This window comes from Chlamydotis macqueenii, chromosome 2 (genome assembly GCF_036417535.1).
Source record: "Chlamydotis macqueenii isolate bChlMac1 chromosome 2, bChlMac1.mat, whole genome shotgun sequence".
Classification (NCBI taxonomy): Eukaryota; Metazoa; Chordata; class Aves; order Otidiformes; family Otididae; genus Chlamydotis; species Chlamydotis macqueenii.
In genome coordinates, this window is record NC_141557.1 from 67,041,000 (window position 1) to 67,065,661 (window position 24,662).

General features: G+C 38.5%; 1 protein-coding gene across 6 annotated transcripts in view; it reads left to right on the forward strand.

The window, feature by feature from the left end:
• Positions 1-24,662, forward strand: part of KIF13A (kinesin family member 13A) — a 120,534-nt gene that overhangs the window by 22,851 nt on the left and 73,021 nt on the right. The window lies entirely within an intron of this gene.

Consider the following 24,662-nt stretch of genomic DNA (forward strand, 5'->3'; position numbering starts at 1 on the left):
GGTTTTGTTTCCGTGATCGCTGCTCGGGACGGGCTGTATCGGTCATTGGGACGTCGGGTGGTGAGAAAACACATATTGTTCACTTTGTATATTTTTAATATCCTTATATTCTGTTATTATTGTAGTTTTCCCTTTTATTTTAGTAAATTGTCTTCATCTCAACCCACGAGTTTTCCTTCCTTCCCAATTCTCTCCCCCATCCCCCTGGGGAGGGGGAGAGTGAGCGAGAAACTGTGTGGTGATTTGGGCTAAACCATCACAGACTGTCTTGTGATTCTCCTCTTTCTAAATTATCTGGTGGGTGAGATAAGTCAGCCTGCTTTCTGAAATGTAGAAGGCTTTGACCTCCTGCTACCGTGGACAAAACTGTGATGGTGGTTGCCATCCTCTGGGTTTCTGGTGTCACAGAAAATGTCTTTTGTCTTCAAAGCCTGCACTAAGCACTGTACCTGTAACCTTTTCTTTCTTTAATACTGCGTCTCAGAGTGCTAGTGGGGTGGGTGTTGGCAAATCAGGAGGAGTATAGTATGAGAATTAAAAAATTAACTGTTTAATCTGGGTCACAAAGCGGGATTTTATAGGTTTGACAGGAAGTATGTGGTAACACATTTTGGTAAACATCAAATATAAGATGGCTAATTAACCTTTTTTCATTGTCCATGTCCATCAGCTAGGACCACTTTCTTTTAACAATAGCTTTTTCTTTGATATTTGTCTGCCTTGTGTATTTGGGCTCAACAGTTTACTGAAATATAAGAATCAGAAGTGACTTGCAAATATGGAAAATTGAAGCCTTGTGCAGGCAGAAGTGACCTGACTGCTCTGAGAAAGGTACTGCTTTGGACAGAAGGTGTAGAAGAACAAAAGACAGAAGAGCATTATGAATTATGAGCTGTGTCAAGAAGGTTTGTTACAAAATGTACAGATGAAGAAGAAGAAGAGTTGTTTAGTTTTTGGGGGGAGTGTGATAGTCAAGAGCTGGTTGACAGTTCACAAGATAATTTCTACTGCACGTGTACATTTAATAAATAAGATAAATTACCAAAAAGTTGCACATACTCAGTTAAACTGTTCAAGTTGTGTTTCCTTGGTTCTGGTGCTTCCTGATGCCTGCAGAAACATGGCTATGACGTCAGGGAGAAGGGGGAATGGAAAGCCCACTGAAGTTGTGGTAAAATTTCACTTTTAGTATCTCGCAGATCATAGTGCCAGAACTCCGCAATTTGCAAGCAAGGGAGCATAAAATTCCCTTGTGTGTATTTTAGATGACAGATTGCTTGAGTGTTTTCCAGTAGTTTGTCTCTTGTCTGTTTAAAAGATAAAAGGACATGTAAAATCTTAATTAGTATCAATTAAGTATTGTTTGAGAAATACAAAAGCTGTTTCCTGAACAGTGGTGCGGTTGAGGTGCTCATTCTCTGACTGCCTTTTGAAGCATTAGAGATGCCTCTGATCTTAGAAATTTATTTCAGTTTGTGTACAGGAAATGGAATATTGCCTTGATGTAGCAACTTTTCATTTTTAAAGTAATTTTAGCCCAGTTGATAGGCATGTTTGGAAAAAAAAAGTAATGTTTTTTGAGATTATTATTAAAAACAAGTGTCAAGTAAATATAAAGTTGCCTTTTTAACAAAAAAAAAAGTGAAAAGTTTCTCAGAGATGCTTAGTCGCTTCTCTGAGATAAGCAGAGACTTTGCTATGCAAGACTACTGTTAATGAGCTTGACTTTTATTATTGCCAGCTGAATACACAGCTCAAAGCAGCTAGCAGAATTTTGTATTAGTCTTAGATCAACTGGAATCAGCACAGATGGCAGTAATAGTTTTCATCACTGGGCAAAGATAGATGGCTGCTCTGTTGTAAATATGGAGGAGAGTTAAATGGAAATCCCAAGTAACATATTTGCTACTATTTATTAAAACACATTGAGCATCTCTAAGACCAAGTCCTGAAACAGTGTTAAATTTCTGTGAGCTTCATTATTATGGACAACTTTCATGTTAAGAAAAGCACCTTTTCAATAAATAATAAACTTCCAGAAGACACAGAAGTGAAGTGTTTGTAAAGGTACAATGTGTAGTGGCTCTGATGGTGTGTATGTGCATTTACAGTAAATTAGAATCATCCGTGTCTTGGACTTAGAGGAAAAAATTGAGACTGAATTGTTGGGAAATGTTTTATTTTTCCTCAGCTCGTGACAGGGGTAGAGAATAGAGGCAATGTCTCACAGAGGGGCTGCAGGAGGTTGCAAGTAGAATGGTCAATGTTTAGCATTGGGAGGAAAAAAAATCCTCTGATAAAAATTGGAGCTTAGATGAGGTGATTTAGTTGGAATTGGGTCAGAAGGCAGTGGTTTCTGTCGGGAAGGGAAAAATTGCTGCAAATCCCTTATCGCGGTTTTCTGAGATTATGGAAGTAATTTGCAGTAATGAAGAATAGACAGCTTTTAAAAGCTCTCCAGGAATTGGTTTGCAAAAAAAAAAAAAAAAAAATTCATGAAAGTAACTTGTCTATTTTGGCTTTCCCTGAATGCAAAAACAGTTGAAATGTGTTCACTGAAGAAATGCATCTGCTTGTATCTTGTTTTTTGATTTTTTTTTTTTTTAGTTCATTCAATTTCTTTTTCCCTCATCTAAGACATTAAAAAGTAGGTATTTTTAGTCATGCTTTATAGTCTAATTTTGGAATTTTGTATAATTTGTATCTTTGTCCTAATACTAAGCACTTTAGTATTTTTGTTCAGCGTTGTTTTAGATACACAGTACCATCAATTCAAATAACTTTCTGTACTTGGTGGTGAGACACCTGTGCAGAAAAGATTCTTTTCTGTTGTCTTTGAAAAGTGAGTAATGAAGTGAATGATAAAGATACACAAAAGTGGGTAGCATAGGAACAGGAGTAACTCATTAAAAAAACCCTCCAGTCTTAACTATTTTTTCAGTTACTGCATGGAGGAGAAGAAACCATTAAATAATTGCTTTGACTGTGGACCTCTTTGCAGGATGTGGGTAAAGGAAACAATTGAGAGGGACTTGGAGAGCAAAGATAGGCTTCCTCATTGTTCCCTGCCAAAGAGTCACCGAGCCTTTCCTCGTTGTAGAGCAGCGTTCTGAAGCTCCAACACCTGACGCAACCCTGCAAGTGAAATGGAGTGAGCATATATATTTGGTATGGCTTTGAATTACAGCTGTTCACATAAGCTGTTAATGGTTCAGATTACATCTTGGAAGAATATTTCTAAGGCTGGGGTGTTTGAGAATTCTTAGCAATTCTCCCACTGTTAATGTAGTCTGGCTGTTGGCAATAAAAGAAGAGTGAAGGTGCACTGGGTGCAGGTCTGCTGCTGTTGAGTGACAGGGACACTCCAGGCTCTGTCTAATGTTTCTGTGTTGTGCCTCTCTTCTGGAGGAGAGTTAGTGTGAAGGGATTTAATTCTAAGTTTGGTTTTATGTTCCAGGCTATGCCTGGTTTTGGTACCAAGGTGAGGTGCGAGTGAGAATGGTAATCTTTCAGTCAGGGATGTCAAGGGTATATTTCACTGTGGGTTTCTGGGGAACAACTTGGATCTGACAATAAATACAATGGGGACTTGCAGATTTCTGAAGTACAGTCAGTCTAGAGAGTACACTTTTTTCTTTTGTGTGGTTTTTTTGGAGTTTTTTGGTTTTTTTTTTTTTTTTATCCCGTGTTTCTTCATGTGCAAGGTGTTTCTGGAAGAGAGTTGCTGTTGGGTGATGAGGAGACCTTTAAGAAAAATTGTTTTGAGACAGCTCTTCAAATGGGCCATATAATTAAGTTTTTTGAAAACAAACTTAATTGAAAACAAAATAGATTTGTAAAAAAACCTACTTTTAAGCTGTTCAGTTAGCTGGAAATGACTACTTCACCCTGTATTCTTTTCCTTGGTACTGCCTCCCCGAATTAAAACATACATTTCCAAAAATTGCTCTTGCAGTCATTTGCTTATGTGCCTCTCTGAAAGCTTAACTAGGAGCTAGCTACTCATATTGCAGTAACGATAGGTTTACTTCAGATACACTAAACTACTCTCTAGAACTAGCATTGGATGGATTTTATTCCTTCTTTGGAAAATTAGTGACCAAGTTTACCAACAGTGCTATCATTTGTCTGTTGTAGCTATTTATCCCAACCCATGAAATTGATAAAATGTTACTTTAATTAAAAGTTCACAGTGGTTTGGGATCTGATGTGGCACATTAAATTTCATCCCTTTTTGCAGTCCTGTGGTTTTGTAGATAGGTATCCGTCTACATCGGACGACTGCGCCATGGGGTAGAAGTACCATCAGAAGCAGAAATAATGCTGTATGTCCACGTTTGTTGTACTATTCAGAACTTAGACGTTTTCCTGAAGTTATCTGTTGTTTGTTTATCTGTCTTTTGAATAGATAAATTAACAATCTCTTTTTTTCCTGGCTTTTGATTAGCGTAGTAAATAGACTTGAGTTACATCAATTTTTTTATACAGGTCTTAATCAGGACTTCCCCCCCCTGCCCCCCCCCCCCCCAGCTTTGCTCCATTTCCACAGAGCTTCTCTTTTACCATAATTCACTGCTGTGTTTGACCTGAAGTATGTAGCTGTCATGGGAACAAAAAGGTCTGGAGGATTGTTCAAGGACTGGTTTGCTTTTGAAGCAGGATTCCTGGTTAGCTTTCATGCCAATAGTTAGATGATGCCAATAAGGAAGCAATTGCTTTTCCTGATAATGATTCCTTCAAATGCTTGGTTAGGGGTGTTCCTTCAAAAGGAGGGGATGTGCTTTGATCAAGATTATTACAGCATATTTCTATCACTGTTTTTCTGAGGAAAATCTTTTTGAAAAATATTAATCATCTGCGAGGTATTACTACAGTGTAAAAAAGAAGAGCTGCGCTCTTGTGCCTCACATATTTAAGTGATGCTGACATTGCAGTTTTTGTGTTATTTTTGCTGTGGGTTAATCATTAATATGTAGTGTATATATATGTAACATGCCCCAGGACACAGACACATGAGTTGGTTAACCCACAGCATTTTAAGCTTTTTGTTTTCAAAGGTTGCAGACACCTCGTGAAACCCCTAAAGGTGATTTGTCTATAGATAGGGGACTAAGTATATCTCTGGATGAATTCAGGCTGCGTTTCTCATACTTATGCTCCTGCCTTTCAAGGCACAACCCTCTGCTTCTCATATTTCTCACAGTGTCTGTTTTGTGTATACACCTGACTTGATCTAGGGTTATTAGTTAGACCTTACCCCTTCTGCTCTGGTTTCATAAAGCGCTATGTCTTTAAGTTCTTGGGAACTCTGGTCGCCAAATACTGAAGAATGATGAGTCTAGCCAGCCACTGGATTATCATTCATGTTATTGCACCTGTAAGTGCTGTTACAGTAGCTTTTTCTCCTTTGTTTTGATACGTTATGAGTATTTCCTGTGGAATAGGCCAGATGGTTTACACATCATTTTCAGATATTTGGGGAAAAAAACATTCTCTTGCCTTGTATTTCTTTAATGTTGATATAAAATCGGATCCCATTGTATTAAACTCTCTATCCTTGCATATAGAAGAGGACAGAGCCAGTTGCCTGTTTGACCTAGACAGATTTATGCTGAAATTCCCATCAAGATCACCGGTGGGTTACAGAGCTCTCCTTCGCACTCTTATCTTCTGTTCATCACATCTGATTGGACTGTTGCTCTGGAAACCATTGTAATGTCACAAGTGACTTCATTATGATTAAATGAGGGGAAAAAAAATAGAACAAAAGAGCACATTCCTGTTTCAACGTGCAACTTGGAAACTGAAACTGTCTCATACATTCTCTGTATTTCAGAGCACTTTTTGGTGACGTGACACAGATCCGTGTCAAGAATACAATTTATCATTCGAAATTGCTATTATTTATTTTCTTTAAATAGAATCTGTAATAGACTAATGTAGTTACAGGGATAGCTGTTTTAGACTCTGTTAAAAGCTGTGCGCAGATCTGTCAAAAAAGAACCAATTAGTACTTACACTTATATCTTTGTCCCTCACAGAGACTTAATTAGTTGTCTTAAACACTGAGAATGCTTTAGTTTCCAATTATATCTGGGATTATTTTCTATTTATCTTTAGTATCTGTATAATATTTGAGTTTCTGAAGCAGGTCTGTAACTGAACTAAGTAGAAGGTTATAAAAATGTGCCAGGATGCTGCAGAATTATTTGGCATTAGCTCAGCATTGTTACTAATCTAAAGGGATTTGTCTGTCTTTCGCAGTTACTTATGTTTTTTTTGTCTCAGTTCACACTTAATAGCTTGTCTGGTAAGTTTAAATCTTTAATGCTTAGTGATAAATAAATAGAACTTATTGATGCCTAAAAAAGTGGAATACAGAATTATGGTTTCCTAGACCTACTCCCCTGTTGCTTGCTGAAGGTTACCCACCCTCTATTTTTCTAAACAGCAGACTCTTACCTGTACAGCTTGCGTTAAAAAATGTACAATGCTTGTGAGTCAGATCAGTGATTCTTGCTTGAAGGTGAGAGGGAGGAAAACATGAGGAGATCAGTAGCTCTGCAGGGGTGCCACTGCTCCCTGGCAGCGTGGTCCCTGTGCAGTGCTGATTAGATGTACAGCTAGGTAACCCTGACCATCCCACTGGTCCTCAGGTACGAGTCTGGGTTACTCACTGGTTTCTGTAGTAGTGCTGTATGCTGGTCACGTGTTGGCCCTTTGCTGGGAATCTCTCCAAGGACTAGTTTCTGAGCTGTGGCAGCCTATCCCTTGTTCTGGGCCTTACAGTAAAGGGGGCTGCCTGCTGCTCCCTGAGGGATGTGCATTCATCTGCGTTATCATTTGGAGCACTCCTTGCTGCTACTGCTTCTGTGCAGAGGTGAACTTGGTAATAGGTCTACAAAAGAGCTTGGCGTACACGTTTCCATTAAGACTTTAAAGATAATGACAGAGCTGATGGACATACCTACAGGGAGAACTGATTTCAGTCATGTTGCTCTCAGAAGCAGCTTGATAGGTGCCACCATAAATTAAGATAATGAGTTTAGGACACATGTTTAAGTCCTCCTTCATTCATTCAGCTTTTTTATTGTTACTGGTTTATTACAGTGCATGAAGTAGTTAACCTGTGGGATAGTGTTACGGAAGTGGCTGAAGTATGGAAAGTAAGTGGCGTGAGGCGTGCTGCAGAGACAGTAGTCTTGTTTGGCTATATCTGTATGAACTGCTAAAATGGACATTTGCAGCCATTGAAAAACTTTGAAGTCAAGAACGTGGTAGTTTTTTTTTTTCCCCTGACAGTGCCCAACACCTTCCTTTTTTGTCAGAGCAAAATGAGTAAGCCTATCCTGAGTAATATGTGAATTATCTTTTCCATTATCTCTCAGGAAGTTCTGATTGTTTCTGAGACCTAGCGTGCTGTTGATCTGCTACCTGAGGAATGTGTCCACTCCCTCTATTGTATAAATACATGGTGTAACCATTAGTATGAATCTGTTGTTCAGTTGTTCTTTCTGGAAAAATAATTAACGGTATCAAATCAGTGTATTTTCTTGTATGAAGCAATCATATTTTCTCTGAATGTATGTTTTTACAATCTGTGTAGGGAGATGTAGATGCGCATCTTCTCTCTAAGAATCTTTGCAAAATATCATGTGTCCTGTTGCTTTTGTTGCTGGAATCCCAACTTAATTCCAGAATCATAAATTCTTATCACAATATGAAGACAGCTGCTTTGTCATGCTGTTTCTGAAGAAACTCTGAAGTAGGACTTCATTATCAAGGGAGGTATTGCGAATACACATATTCAATTGTAAGTCCATCACAGTAGTCCTATGAATTACCATCAGTTTAATAAATTAGAGTGTGTAAATAGCTATTTAATTCACAAAATTCAGACAGACCTATTTCCGCTCCATGCTGTTACTGAACATATTTAAGTTGATATTTTTAGCAGATACACGTTGTACTGAGGCACCGTGAGAGGCCAGTTCTTTCTGAATTGCTATTTATAGGCTGGCCTGGAATGCTCACATGATGATACTGTTTGTAATCTTGGGTATTTATATTGCCAGCGATGCTATGGCAAAGAGCTTCTCAGTGTTTCCATCATACAACTGTATTTCCAAGCTGTATACCTAGCGCCTAACACAAAGCTTGGCATGGAGACTGAGGATGTACCTCCTCTGCAAGTGGAATAAATGCAGTCTTTGTATTTTTGAAAGAGCTGTGTGATTGTAATGACTCGTGTATTTCGTTATCATGTTGCTACAACAAATATTGAAACACATGAAAGTTAAAACAGGATCTGAAAAGTATCCATGGAAAAATGAGCAAATAATAGACAGAAAGAAAACTGAAACTTAAGTATTGTAGTTTGCATGTGAGGTCACTCTAGTACAGTGGCATTCAATCCAAAATGTCCAAGGCACAAATGGTTTGGAGATTGGTTGGTGAGACCTTATTGAAAATACAGGCCAAAATTAATGTTGATAGTATGTCAACATTTTGTTGCAAAGTGTTATTTAGTTTTATTAGCTTAAGTTCCCTCTGATTCTTTAGCATAGTGATTAAAAAACAAAACAAAACAACTTCATTTGGGGAGAGTAGAAAAGGAGGAGTAGAAAATGTTCAAGCTGGCAGGAAGGCTAGCACTTACGTGTTGTAACAGTAAAATATATCAAGGCAAAAGGTGAAAACCAAGTATTTTTTTTTGTCAGCAATTTAATGGATTTTTTTTTTTTTTCCTGGCTCTTTTCTACCTGTCCTGTTATTTTTTTGCCTTCCTTTCTACAGTGGTTGAATTACTTACTTTTCACTTCAGGATACTGATCTTTGGTTGGTTAGATGAGGTAAAGTTTCCCTGTGTTTGTCTTGTATTCAGGCCTGAATTTTTTATCTTCTGTGTTTACTAACCTTCAGTTGTATTCTCCGATATCATTTCATCAGCTTAATTTACAACCAAGCAAGGGTTGAAGAAGCAGCTATGTATAGCAAAGGGTGCTTTTGTGCATTTAAACCTGGGCTTTACAAGCAAATGAACCTGATCCTTCTTAAGTTTAGTTTAAATTCTGAGGAATCTTACTGGTAAGCTTTTGGATCTTGACCACTTGCTTTCAATTTTAAAGAATTTGTCTTTATTGCCAGGTTAATCTCAGTAAGAAATGCTGGGAGGAAGGAGTTGAACATTTTTGCGGAATCTCCTATTGTCTCTTCTAGTTGCTTTTTTAAAGCTCCAAAAGCAGCTTCAAAAGTTCACCTGAATTTAAAAAAAAGGAAAGAAAAAAAAAAAGCACATTTACTAATAACATGCTTTCTAAATTTTCAGTCACTCAAAAGATTTATTTTCCCACTGGTTAGGAGTAGAATGTCACACATTATATTCTCAGAGCTGTGTACTGTTACAACACTGAACAAACTCTCTTAAAAAAACAGCAAATGTGATACTTGAAAAAAGGATTTTTTAATAATTGGGCTCAGGCTTTCACACTTGCCTTTCTGAAGATTTCTCCGAACTACAGATGCACAGAGCAGCATCTTGATGTTCCATTCCTGTTTGCTCAGCATCACACTGCTGTGATGGCATTGCTTGTCAATGCAGGCTTTGAAGAGACTGTTTTATGGTTGCTCTTTGTGTCTTTTTTGTTAACAAAGAGAGCAGTGGTCCTCTGAAGTAGCACACCTGGGGGACAGAAAAGGCAGTAGCTATACGTGTGCAGAACGTGGGCCCACAGTCCTGTCACTATGGGGTCTTGTGTTGAGTATTCTGTTGAGGGGTTGTTGATGGATCCGTGGCCCTTTATGCCTTCAGCTGCCCACGCTGGTATCTTTGCTTGTTAGGGCTCGTGCTGCTCCAACTGGATCCTGTGAGGTGGAAGTTGGAGATAATGAGCACTATCCATTTCTGCTATCTACCACTATCACATACGGAGAAATGCCACTGATTGTCATTTTCTTTTGTAAGGAAAAAAAAATAATCTTTCTCTTCCACTTGCCTCCCTGTTCTCCCCTTCACCTGCCCAAAAGGTTGAAGAATGTATTCATTATGTTTGAAGTAATAAATTAATCTTAGAAGGAGATTTGAGCGTGGGATCCCCACTAACAAAATAAAGTCAGGAGAGGATTTGATGAGACTTCAGTGTACAAAGGAGGCTTTCCTTCCCTCTAAAGGGAGTAGAATGTACTACTAGTTTTTCAGTTTGACAAGCTGGGGTTGCATTTGGTTGGATGTATGTAATGTTATCTTCCAGAGAATTTCTTGAATGAGAGAGGATTTAGAAAATCTTGATGCTTCCTGCAGTACTCTGCAAAAATTATCCCTATTTGTAACTGCCCAAGAGTCAAGAGCTACTGTTCTCATAGTGACTAAAGTACTTACCGCAAATATCTTGATACAAATTAGTCTAAAAAAATGCCATTTGGAAAAGCAAAGGTTTCTATTAAAAGGTTACTATTTTTATTTATCGTTATTGTGTGCAGTTAAATTATTTTTGGCTTGGCCTGATGGTAATTTTTATACAACTGATGTATGACTAAATGAAATGTTATACTAAGCTTTTGAGTTTTGATTTTAACTGTTAGGGGCAGATTCCATTGCCTAAAAAGAAGGCATTTAGATTAGGAAAGACACATTAAGTATCAAATAATTGTTTTTCTGCTTTTCTGTTGACTAGTTAGCTACAGCTGTTGCACAGAGGAGTAGGTAAAGGTGCATTCAGTAAGACATGCAGAGAACATCCGTTTTTGTGGGAGGCAGCACGAAGTACATTAAGTAGAAACACAAGCACAATCCCAAAATGTAGCCACTTGCTGTATAGTATAGCAATGGACATGGAAAGCTGTGTCAGTATTTGAAGGAAGCTTTTGTGTGTTACATTTACCTTGATCCTCAGTAGTTAGAAAGTGAGGGATAGAAAAGCTAAGATGCCTGTAAAATTTTCCGTTGCAACCTATTGAGAAGACAATTGCAAATAAAGCAAATATTCTTAGTTCTTCAGATTATGAAGCAAAAATACTGTCTCTAGCCTGGCTTTTTTCGTGCAGTATTATTTCTTAGATGCAGCTTTTGAATTGGACAATGCTACAAATCTGTTTGCAAGATTTTTTTTTTTTTTTTTTTCAGAAAATACTGAATATTGCCTCATGTCCCAAGCTTTAGGTTTGATTGTACAGACAGGTCTTAAGGTAGAAGAATATTTTTTCTGTATTTCACAACTCAGTACTGTAAGTTTGGTTTTGGACTTCTGTATCACCTTTTTTCAAATTGCTGCATTTTTTAATCTGCAACTTTTTCTTCTGAAACCATGGTAAATGGTGTGTTAGTAATGGCATAATACTTTCAGACAATTGGAGAAAGCTGATCAAGGCGTTTTGCAGTTATCAACACTGTTAATTTAGTTAAAAAGATTAGTATCTGGCAAAAGTGTTGACAGCATTTTTAAGAGTCAGACATTATTTTCTACAATGTTTTTCAGCAATTCCTACATGAATGGTATCTGGTGGATAGTTTAGCTAGGGTCTCGTGCATTATTTTGTTCCCTTGGGAAGGGATATATTCTTTCTGCAAGTTTCTGTAGCCTCTTTGACTTCTGGAAGATTCAAGACTCAAAATAATTTTACACATTTCAATGAGCTATTTTAAGCTAGCAAGGTATTTGTGCTTCAAGTGTTTTGGAAGACAAGAAGCCAGTCACAACCCATGGACTGTTACTTTTGGTTTCTCTTGCTTAATAAAAATCACAGACTCAGTAGGGATGAGCCATATGTCCAGCTCATCTTCTCTCCCACCTCTGCCCATCTTGTGTTGAGTCCTGAAGAGATCTCTGCATGGTCTGGTATTTTTTCTTTTATAAATGAACTGGAGAAGGGGTGAATACTGGTAAGATACAATATATTGGCAGCACTATGCTGCTGCTGTTAGTGTGCCAGCCACTGAAAGTTGTGGGAGGACCTTCACGTGGGTTGTGGCTGGCTGATAAAAGGGTACACGAAACTCACTGTGAAATGCAGAGCTCTTCTGACCTTATGTACTCAGCGGTGATTTCTGGGCTCCCTGGTCTCAGAAGAACCATCTTGGAGTTAAGCCTGTTCAAAGGAAACATCAGCTTAGTGCTCAGCAAATGGGTGAAAAATGGCAAAGGATGGTTACTACCTACTGGAGAAACATGCTGGGAAAGAGCAGGGAATGAGAGAGGAAGCTTCACGTTTCTGTTGCTGCAGAGTGATCTTAACTGCTGTGTTTTATTCTGACCCTCTTGTCTCAAAAAACTGTGGTGGAATTAAGAAAAAGTAGAGAATGGCAGTAAGGGTAGTGAGCTTCTTACAGACCGCTTTTTACATGAGGCAGCAATAAATAAGTGAGAAATCTTTGGTCTAGAAGAGGACAGCTGGGGAAGGGAAGGGTGTATGGTTAGAGATTGGTACATCCATGAACAGAGGGAGGAGTGATTTACTACCTGTTTCTTACAGGAACTGTGGGACTTTACCTTAAGGTAATCAGGAGATGGGTTCAGAACAAATGCAAAGATATGCTCATAATTAAATTGTGGACTTTGTCACAGGATTATGTCGCTTTTAAAGTCCGTGTGATTAAGAAATGGTTAGGTAAATTAATAGGAAGAAAAATCATCAAGGCCACTAAGCTCAAACATACCAGTTCATGCTGTCTGAAGTTTCTCACTGCCTGCAGCTGTGCTAGCCTAGTCCTGAGTTTTCTGTTGTGTTTGTTAGGTAGCTTGATTAAAGGGTCCAATGACTGTCGGAAGCAGGATCTGCCCCTTTTGTGATATGCCGATGGCTTAGTAGGCAGTCAGCTTCACCTCTCTCTCCCCAGGTTCATGTTCCCAACTGCACGTTGATGTTTACTGGGCACATTCCCTGCGCTGGGTACAGCTGTTTTCTGGTTATGTAAACTAAATCAGTGAAGAGCTTCTTTAAGTTAAAGAATGGCAGAGCAAACTAACGCTCCTCCCTGATGCTCTGAACCCCCTCACCCTACACTTACCTGGCAGAGGCAGAGCTGAATGTGATGGTCTGTGGCACAAGAAGCTGGGGAAGAGCTGAAACTTCTTAAACTGGCTTTGCCTCTTGAACTATTACAGTGAGGTATTCTTAGAGCAACTGTTGCCAAGGTCTCTTAGTCTAAAGCTTACTCATTCTGCCTCAGACCTGAAACCTAGCGTGTTGAAACCGTACCTGTTCTCCTCGTCCATCGTCTGCAGAGATAAAAATATTTCACCTGCAGCCTAATTAAATATACGATCTCTGCTTTCCAAGTTTTCTGTTTCTGAGACATTCTCAAAGAATTTGCTAGCTAGAATAGTTCTTAAGGCTTCAAATATTAAGCAGTTTCTATGGTTCTTGCCTCCTTTTTCTGATCTCTAATGCAAACGGAAATTTGTCATAATTCTTCCCTTTGTAATCCACAGAAGACCTAGGCAATGGCTCTTCAAGAGTACAAGTAGGCATGTAGGAAAGACTAGAGTTATGCTTTCTATGCAAAAAAAATTTTTTTTCCTAAGAATGTATGTATTTTCCAAACTGTTTAAATGCAAATGTTACTTCATAAGCAATACTGTATAAATATAACATAGGAAACTATGCCATTCTAAATGATGCTTGGTAGAAACTGTTTTGGAATATTCTCTACATTTCAGATTCACTATGCTTTAAAAAAATATGAATTCAAACTGATGAGTTAAGATGTCTAGGGGACTGCAGAACCTACATAAAAGTGTACTTAGAGCTAGGAGGGAAGCGTAACACATGAGAGCATGGGTAGAACACTGTGTTAGGTTGAGGTGTTAAATTACAGGACAATGTTGGTACAAAAACAAATGAGATAAAATTTATTCAATGTCAAAATTGGGAAAGCTTCCTGGGCAGCAGGAGGATGAACAGCCTTCCATGAGGCAAAAAAACAACTGACTGAATTATTCAGAGTCCATCTCAAAAGACCTTATGGCATTGTTTCCTGTGACAGTTATAGGGACAGATCAATCTCCTGTATGACCTGGAGATCCTTGGTCTATGTTTTATTGCTTTATTCAGCCAGTTAATGTATATTGGCAGATGTGATCTCACTTTTTAGCTGTAAGAATAGACATAACTCATTTTTCATTTCTGTCTTGTCAGGTCATACTGAAAATCCATTTCAGTTCTTAGGTAATTCTTTGATCACATTAATGAGCTGTGCACCATAATACTGTAATCTCTTTCTAGACTTTCTTAAAAACCATCGATGTCTAAGAAGTCTGAGATTACTTCTGTTTCTCTCATGCTATTTTGTAATGCTCACTAGAACTGCATTCTAGCTATGCTTGTGATTCTATGATTCATCTGTCCGCGTTTACTCTTTGAAATCAACATTTATATTGAGAACTGCTTGCAGTACTTTATCTGGAATTTTACTTTTGACTTACACTGTAGCATTGCTGTTTCTTGTCAGACAAATTGCAGTTTTTATGGGACACAGGCCAACTGTTTTACATGTATTGTAAAAATGAAGTCTATCATAACAAAACAAATAATTAGAAATTATGCCCTTCTCCTGAGTTTGATTGATACACTACAAGTGCTTGCATTTATCCGTGAACTTACTGTCCACCAAGACACTTCAGAGCTATACCTGTCTTTTCTTAACTTTGCAGACAGAGTCTATGTAAAGTCAGCAGTAAATCAGCTTTGTCTGTTTTCACCATTTATGATATTTCAGACTTGCACATGCAAACTTTCTTTTTTAAGGGTTATTCGAATTTGCACCTTATGTACTCTTACCGAGTTTTCTTTGAGTTTGTCTTTAAGCATTTCATCTGCACTGGAGCTGTACAGAACCATCACTTTCTTAGTAATGACTGTGACCATCTGCTTAGAACTAAAGAAAATAAGAGCTTAAATTAAACCCCCTTGATCTGCCAGAGCAAACTAAAAATTGCTACTGTGATATTACAGTAGTATGATCCAAGCTTGTTCACTGAAATTGGATAGGTGAAACCTGGATGCCAGTCCTTGCCTGATAGTGTCACTTGATGGACACAATAAATAATGTTCTTCGCAGGAGACTGACTTTATCTTTTTGGAGACATGAAGAAATTTCAGGCATAAAAACCAGGTGTGAAACCCCACTGAAGGTTGCTGGGCTCCCACAGAGTTTTTATTTCTTGTTGAAAATTTCTTTCTATGAAACTGATGAATATGGGTTGGTGTGGGGAACGCATTATCTAAGGATTTTTAGAGATTGTTTTTAAAGACTTTTTTTAATTGACTCAAATCTGCAATGGTAGTAACGGTTACAAATTTCTGAATCACAAACCTTGTAGATTATCTCTTATACTAAAGTTCATGCTACTACTCTATGCCACAGTATCTTTCAAAATGGATATTAGCAATTTTCACGGAAGGTTGGCAGGGACTTCTGGGGGCTGTCTGGTCCAACCCCCCCTGCTCAAGCAGTTGCTCAGGACTGTGTCCATGCAGCTTTTGGACATTTCCAAGGCTGGGGACTCCACAACCTCCCTGGCAACCTGAGCCAGTGTTTTTTTCACTGTGAGGGTGACCAGTGTTTTCTGATGTTCGGAGGGAACCTCCCGTTTTTCAGTTTGTGCCTGTTGCCTCTGGTCCTGTTACTGGACACCACTGAAAAGAGCCTGGCTACGTATTCTTTACACCCTCCCTTCAGGTATCTGTATACATGGATGAGATCCCCCTTGAGCCTTCTCTTCTCCAGGCTGAACAGCACCAGCTCTCTCAGCCTCTCCTCATAGGAAAAATGCTCCAGTCCCTAGTTTTTAACTTTTAACTTTTTTCTTTTTTTCTTTTTTAATTTTTTCATGGTTCTGCTATTCTCCAGCATATACAGCCAAGCTTCCTTAAGAACTTGACTGTAATCATTTAGGATTCAATTAGATCTAGAAAAAGAACTTGCATTGTACTGGGTTCAAATATCATTTGGGTCTTTTAATCTGTGATCTGTTAAGGTCATACATTCCAGTCATAAGATGATCCTTGGGGTTTTTTAATCCCTGCAAAGATGTTAGACTTTTATTGTTGCTACAAGTTTGAATATTTCCCATTTTGTTGTACATAAGCAGCATGTACTTCATTTTTCAGTCCAGGAAAATTTTGGGATCTTGTTTATTTTTCTACAGTGCTAGTTGTAGTGGTTGCATAAAGTCTGAAGTGTTTGTCGCTCCTGTAGTTTGTCTTACCGTGTGGCACATGGCAAGGAGGTGGTTGTCCTTACTGCCAACTGTGTGTTATTACATACATAACATAATGCCTGCTAGAGAGGCTTTGCCTGCAGGCTTTGCTGTAAAAAACCAACATGTTTGTGGCTCAAAGTAACATAACGTTTATTGTCACAAACTCAGGGTTTACTGGGGAAAGGGGAGCCAGTTAAATTTTGTTGGTCTCGCCTCCCCTGTTGTATAAGGTGTGTTCTCTGACAAGATATTCAGCCCGGTTAACTCGTTTAGCTCTCTGGTGCCTACCGGAAAGGCATCTAATGTCTGTCTGAAGCCCTCAGATGGAAAAATCTGTGAGTGTCATTGCAGTTGCCACCCTTCTCTGCAGGAAATTATCTGTTCTCAGATCCTAGAAATGAGTTCAGCTTGTGCCTTTCCCTGCTAGGTTCAGTAACTTTGTGCCTAATGTCGTCTCTTTGTGAAGACTAATTGCCTTCGCAGTTGCTCGCTGATAAGCTTGGAGCACACACTGTGAAAAATTTCTCTAGTCTTTGAGTAACTTCTGTGGTTCATTTAGTGGCACATTAGAGCTAACTAGGTACTGCCTAAGCTTTGTGAAGATCAGTGAAGAAAAATCTGACTTGTATGGGTGCTGTACAAGAATAAAGTCTCCTCAGTACTTTTAGTTAGGTTTTGGTCCTGCAAAATCTCAGGAGACCTTATTCACTTTATTTATGTAGAGTTGATTTGAGTTTACATTCTTGGTATATTGTTCCACACAATAAACCTTTTTTTATCCCATGAATTCTCATAATATTTCTCTGCTTAGTGTCCACTTTCTGGCAAATGGTAGCAGTTGTTAATGCTGTCTGTTAAAGCAAATAATGTAATCTTAAGAGTCAGCAAAACAGCTGGTGTTGCAGCCAGCTGAGAAAGACTTTCTCCTGCAAAATCTTTTCAGTGAAGTGATGGAAATTGCTATGCAGATGTGTATTGTCATCAAACCTGGGGAAAGTTTTGATTTCAAATACAAATTAATGAACAGTATTTTCTTTCTTATCAGCTCATCTAGTATTCATGTCACTAAAAATACATGCTAGGATGAAACAAAAATAGTAACTTGTGAATTTTTCTGAGTCTCAGACAACTTTTTCATACTACAGTTACATTTAAAGAATGCTAACGTACATTTGCAGAGCTGTGTGAAAGGATGAAGTGTCATGCCCAATTAGCATCTCTCTTGAAATCTCATTAGTAACATAAAGTAGCTGAAATGTGAATTATAATTTTCCCTGTTGTGGTAAAGGAATGTGGCAATGAGACTTGGGGGTTCTTGTCTGTTGTCCAGCCTGAACACATGGTCAGGACTGTTGCATATGTATCCTCAGGAACTTCTCAACTGTATCCTTTCCCTTATTGAATAAGAAAGAAGTTTGCTTTGCTTACCTCCCAGCAAAAAAAAAAGTTGGGTTTTTTTTTCTCTGTTTGTTTTTTTTTTTTCTATTTCCTGAGGAAAGTAAAGTGTTACAACAAAGGTTCAGATTAAGTTACTCAGTTAATACCTATGGTTTAGTTCTTTCCAGTACAGTCTTTCCAGTGACCAGAGGTGGTCTAGAATCCTCATCAACAAAGCTGCTAATCACTGTTCATATTTTTGTAGCAAATTGTAATGCTTGAGTTTTGAACAGGCACACTAACAAAGTCGAATTTAATTTACAAAATGCTACACAGGTTAGCAAACTTCCTTCACAGCCTTTGAAGGTCATCTCTAGCAATAAATAGTGTATATAGCGATAAATAGCAGTGTATTTTTCAGGTAGCTTTGAGCACTGCCTGCTTCAGTGCAGCCTAGTGTTTTGGTGCTTCTTACAGGCTGCATTTCTGAAGGAGTTTCTACGGAGGAGTAGTGTCGGAAGGGAATGTTTTCCACTGACGTTAGAGGCGTACGAGGCAGTTAACAGCTGGGAGCAGCTAACCCAAGTGGCTGGTTGCTTGGGTGTGACAGTCTTCATAGAGTTTGTGCACAGAGTTGAAATGCTGCTTGGTGCTCGGGGTGTTTTTATCCTCAAGAGTGCTAGTAATAAATGCAACACATTAAGAATAATGGGTGTCTAATAAATGCCACGGTAATTTTGTTAACACTTCTAGCATGTGTTTCCACATACTTACCAGAAATAGACTGCCCAGGCAGCAGTTTCATTGCATTCAGGCTAAGGTTGTTTTCCCCTCCCTCTCTTCCTTGTCTCTCTGAGCCTGATTAGATATAAAAGCTCCTTGTTTAGATTCTTTCGTAGTCAGTTTTATTGAAAAGGAGGGAAAAATACAGACTTAGAGAAAATAGATTATTTAACGTGGTAGGTTCTGGATGAGGTCTCAGCAGTCGGTATTGAGTTAGAGCTCTTTTATCACAGAGCAGGACAACAGTTTTAGTCAGTTTTTACCTTTTCAGTAAAACTAAGCAGATTTACTAAAATGGGATAATCTTTTAAAAAGCTTATTTTATGTGGGAGGGTAGATGGAGAATTTTTTTGCTAGAATAGCAAAGTGATAGATCAATCTTTCTGCTTAAGGGTGGTGACCGTTCTAAACCGATTGCTGTTTGCGAAGTGGCGTGCTGTTGCATGTAGGACAGGTATCACCCTTTTTCAAGCTGTCAGTAGAAGTTGTTTTTACATGAACACCAAGGCTTCTGTGTACAGATTGGAACCACTTCAACTTCACATCAACAAGTTGCTGGCATTGGAATAACAATGCCTCGGGCAGTTAAGGCAGAAGTCAGAATTTAGGAGTGAAGGTAAGTCAGGGGCTAGTGGTGTCCAGAGCAGTTGTCACTTTCTGTTTTCCATCTTGTAAATGTCACAATATAATGCCTTTCACTTTTTAAAATGAGCTTGTATTGGTTTCGTAACCTATGGTGCTCACGGTGGAAATATCAGTGAAATATACAGTGAAATATCAATACGTTTTCTAGGTTTCTTTTGTGTAATGGAAATCACTCTGCTACTGTAATGCTTATTTTGTTTAACTTGCAGTCTGAGTTCAGCATCTGACCTTTCTTTGCATGTGTAGCTTTGTAAAGAGTAGCACAGATTCTTGATAGTGTTTCCATAAAGCATGAGAAAGTAATGCATTTTTACAGTATGCATCTGTTTCTGGTGCTGTTTCTGATTATGATCAGCTAGTACCCTTACTATGCAGGCACTTGCTCAAATTGCTGTATTTGTTAAAATGTTTTCCTTTTGCTGTTCTTGAAAGGATTGTTTTGTCTATAGAACAGACTTCTGCTAGGTAGGAGGATTAAACAGATACAGAGCATGTGCTGCCCACCTTATGCAAGAATATGAAATAACTGATTATCTACATTTGTGTATGTATGTGTGCTCATACAGCATGTAAAGTAATTCTTCCAGGAAGCCTAGTATCAAATTGTGATGACAGTTTAATTAGACAGCTCTACAGGAGGTGCCCCAGCCAAGCACCAGTGTCCCAACAGGGACACTGTTCCCTTTCTAGGCATTGCCCATGTCATTTCCTTTGATCATCTTCTGCATTTAAAAAATAGAAGGGGGAAATGGGCAAATAAATATCCTTTTTCTGTGTTCGTTGTAGAGAAAATGGTGTACTGCCAGTCGTTTGCAGTACACGATCATCTGGAACTGTTACTGTGGCAGACTGCAATCGTTTTCTAGGTCGGTGCTTCTGTTAAGTAGTACAGTGCCCATTAATAATAAATAGGCATGCTTTTTAAGATGCTTGGTATCTAGCCTGCAAGTAACAGCCTGCAGTGATAAACCATGAGAAAACAGAGGGTTCTAGAGCCCTAGTGTGATCTTACTGTGAAGGACAGGAGAAACCTCATCTCTTTCCTTCTACATAATTTACATTGTTTGCAGTTAGGAGTGCTGGATGTCTGCTGTCTCTGCTGCAGCCCCTCTGAAAGCCCTATATACATGGATAAACAAACAATGCAGTTACTTCCATGGGGTAAAGTAAGGCACACTTGTTATGATGGTCCTACCACCGAGTTGTTCCCTTGCACCCTGCCTTTGAGTGAGACAAACACACACTGCTGGTGATATTCTCAGCCTGACTTGTAAGGTAGCCTAATTTTAAAGCAAACAAACAAAAAACCGCTCAAAAAAATACCGTAATAGTTGTTTTGAACAGCTGGTCTTCAGATTCCAGAGATGCTGGAGCTCTGGTGAGAGAAGAGATTATACTGAAATTGAAGAGGAGAGGAGCACAAAGCTATGTCCTTGCATATGCATAAAAGCATAACAAATCTGATAACCTGTTCTGACTTGTCATAACTGGGAAGAGGTTGTAGGATTGTACAAAGAACTAATTCATTTTCTAGTACTGCAGAATTCCCAACAGAATACTGCACCTGAGGAATATCTGGAAACCAAATTTTGGAAACTGGCTATCAAATCCTATTAAGAAGAGCTCAAAAATAATATTATCAGGATTATCTTTTCAGTTTGCTTATCTTTGTACTTAAGAGGAAAGAAGGAAGACTGGTTTTTCAACTCGGCATATAAAAACCTGAAGACTTTTCTCTTTTTTCGAATATGTTGGTAGTTGCTTTTAATAGTTCTTTTGACTGGTTATCCTGAGGAGTACATCAATGACTATGTAGTCACTAGATGTAAACACTTAATTATATGTTTGGGAAAACAGTGAGTACCATGAATTTGCTGTGGTTGCACATGTGATGAGGGCAAAAAGGTATTTCAGACTCAGTGTCTTAGATGATGATTTCTGCTGTAGTCAGCTCAGAAAAGCAAGCTGCAAAGCCATGTGGTTCATTCATCATTTGCTATAGATATTATGTGTGGTTACTTAACATAACTGGTTATGATTGCTTCATCTTGATTAACTAATTGTGAGAAAGGAAAATAATCCACAGAATACTTTCCAAAATGTGAAATAAAGCTATGTGGGTGTCATTCCAAAGGATCTGAGACCTATTTTTCAAAGATGCCTTGTTCCTCTGTCTCCTTCAATGAGGACTACCTGGTTTTACACTTATGTTCTCATTTTTAAAGGTACTTTGTCCCTACCAAACGTTCTTAACTGGGGGTCGGTGGAGTGATGAAACTGCATTATATGGAATAGGGAGAAAACAAAAATCTTTCAAGTTTTTTGCTATATAAAATGTTTTTCTTTCTGGTAGAATTGACATTTGATTAGGAATGCTGACAATACTCTCTAAGGGACAAAACCCATTCTCATTAGTGTAGTTCTTAAAATGCTGAAGTCTTTAAGGTGATGGTACCATGTATTTCTGGATGCTCACAGTGCAAGAGTGTTGTCTTTTGCTTTCTATTGCATGGGACTGATTTTCTAGTCAGAATACGATACAAGCTGGCATTACAACTTCTTATATGACAAAGTGAGACTCCTGTGAAGTAGTGTGGGTAGGTTTGTTTTGTTTTTTAAAAAAAAAAAGAAGAAGGAAGAAGAAGAAGCAGCAGCTGTCTTTGCTGTTGTTAAACTACTAGGAAAGTACACTCTTCTCCACATATGCTGTCGCAGGCAGTGCGTAGATTGTAGAAAGAAAATGTGGATGTAGTCAAGAACACTTCTCATTCATAGACTGGTGTACGACATTAGAACTGACATTTTGTGAATTATTTCTCTTAGCAAATGTGAGAAGCATTATGGGTTTAATTCTAGCAAGAGACAATAGGAAAAAAAAACCCTGTTTGCATTAGCACAAAGATTTCTAGAAATTAGTTTGCTCCATCTAGATAAAAATTTGAGACAGCTACGCACTCTGCGATCTTGGTGTGTGTTAGCCAGGCAGGACAGGAGAGGCTTAATGCTGTTGTGAAAGATAAAGCCTGAGTAGATTCTAATAGAAGACCTCAGCAGATGTACTGCTCAGTAAAGTTAGAAAATCATTCTAGTGATATTTTACTAAAGTCATAATGGCTTAGAGACAGAGTCAGGAGGAAGTTCAGAAGCTCAGTGGGCTTTGTGGTCATTGAAACTCATACTTTTCCTCTGAATATTTTCAGGCTCTTGGTGGTATTTGCTTTGGTTTTGGGTTCTGGACTTGGGAGAAAAATCAGCCTTCCATCAGAGTGTGCATATGCAAGATGCCCTTTGTCAGGTTAAACCAAAATCTGTTGTGCAGATGCATTACAAGTTTAGGTAACTGTGATAATTCCCTTAAATGTACTGGCTGTCCACTTTAGAGGAAATGTTGTCATTCAAAAGGTATACCTGCACATTGTCATTGACACCATGGATGATTAGAAATGGAATTAAAAATTCTGGGAAGTAAAAATTCTAATTGTTGTATCTCTGTGGTCTTTTGTCTGTCCCCACCCCCCAGCCTCAGCTGTTACACCGAATCACCACATTTGTATGGTCAGCGTTTAGTAAAAATTGAGACAAATACAGTTATTTATGAAGCTGAAAGCTGCTGGTTTCTGGGAAAGGAAAGAAACCTTGAAGCACATATTTAAAAAAAAAAAAAAAAAAAAAGACTAAATAAACCCCCCAAAGTAAACCAAAATACTTATGTGAAAAATTGATTGAGGTTAATGCAGGTTTTATAGCACATCTTTAATCTGCTTCAGATGTGATTTCTAGTAAGCTGTAAACAGTTCTTTATTTATTGGTCTGACTCCTTTGATTGAATAAAGTATTTTGGAGTGTCTCAATCTGAATCACTGCCAGGATAATGGCTGCAGTGAGTTGGTTAGCTGGAATTTCCAAATAGCTTAAAAAATATATATCTATCCTGTAAGCCAATATAGCTGACTAATTCCAGAAGCCCTTGGTCATATTGCTGCTGGTGATGCTAGCAGGTGACTTGTCGAGTTGCTGGTTTGGTCTTAATAGCCAAAGAGTTTAGAGCAGTAGAATGTGACATATGGTGCGAAGCTGCAGCTCCTTGTGCTTTAAAATCCAGGAGATCAGTGATGAACAGCTTGCTTCCAACCGCCAGTGGTTTAAAAAGTTGCTCTAATGGTTTTCTTAAAATGAGCATCAGAGGAATAAGAGAGAGCTTCCTAGAAGGTAGTGGCTTGCATTGCTTAAGTAAATATCTTAAGAAATGTGTCAAACCATTTGTTTACTCTAGTGATGTTCTGTACCTTTTCCAATTGGGGCTTATAAAAATAATCCTAGGAAAAAAAAAAAACAGTTGATAAACTTTCTGTTGGTGTTTACTTCAATTAAACCATTCAGGGCTTCTGCTGGCCTTGTACAGCAGTCTATCAGGAATTCTCTAGGAAAGCTGATGTATTCTGGAATTAATTTTCAAGATATGAGTGTATCTAAAAGAAATGAAAATCTTTCCAAAAAACCTTGGATGACTTCCTTCAGTAGGAACTTACCTCCCAAATAGCACCTGGAAGTTTAGAGCTGGTACTGGAACTCTGGCTGGACAAGCTGATGACGTAGGAATTTGATCACATCTGAAAAGTTATTAAAGTGAAAAATATTCAAAGTATAGCTAAGTGTATTTTTCACTTAGATAAGAGTGCGTTCTGCACAAGTTCTGAGCCACCTGGACATGAGCTAGCTATGAGCTGAGCCTGTGTAGCCACTGTTCATGAAAGGGTAAAGCTGCCATGAGTGGTTTGGCTCAGAGGCAAAGCGTGTTTGCATTATACCAGTACTGTGTACCAGCTGTGTAACTTCTGGTTTAGGCAGGCATGTCATCCAAGGTACAAGCTGAAAGTAGGCAGAAAAGATTGCACAAGATGTGTTTGTGGGTTTGCTTCTCTTCAGCTTTTTTTGCTGAGCAGTTGTGTTGTGCTGCTAAGAAAATTCCTCAAAGTGTTATTTCTTCCCACCTCTGACTTGATGCAGTTGGTATATGTAGTCTGGTGGATGAAGGCATGGCTCAGTCCCACATGTTTCTGCACCGAGACTGTAGCCTCGTGGTTTCTTTGAATTTTCTGTACTGTGTCTGTTGCTGAGTAAATAGAGACCCTTCATCCATACCCTTATTTTATAAACCTTACTATGTTCTCTACTTGCGTGGTTTTGTCCACAGACCTTTCTGGTTGTGTAGGTTTTTTCTTCATCCACATTTATATGCCTTTTTTCTTCATATGAAGGACAAGTGAAAATTTCTTCTGTATATCACTTCAGGCTTATTTCAATACATAAATTAAACATATGCTTAAGGTTGTAGTCAGTCTAAGTCAGTCTAATTCTGCAACATATTTTCACCTCCTCTCTTGCATTGGCATTAGCAAGCACAGGGGGCTGTACAGTGAGACAGGGCAACGATCTTACCTGAAACCACTCCCATTGAAAAAAAAAAAAACAGATTGGTTTAATTTACTGTGTGGCCATATGGCTGCCAGCATAAGCATAAAAGCATTTAAGGACAAGTTGAAGTCATCTGAGCTGGTGTCTTTAGCCTGGAGGTTTTTCATCTCAGCTTTATTTCTGATAGCACCCATTGGACTTATGTGTGTAGGGTAATGGTGGTTTTGCATTGCCTTTCTGTGC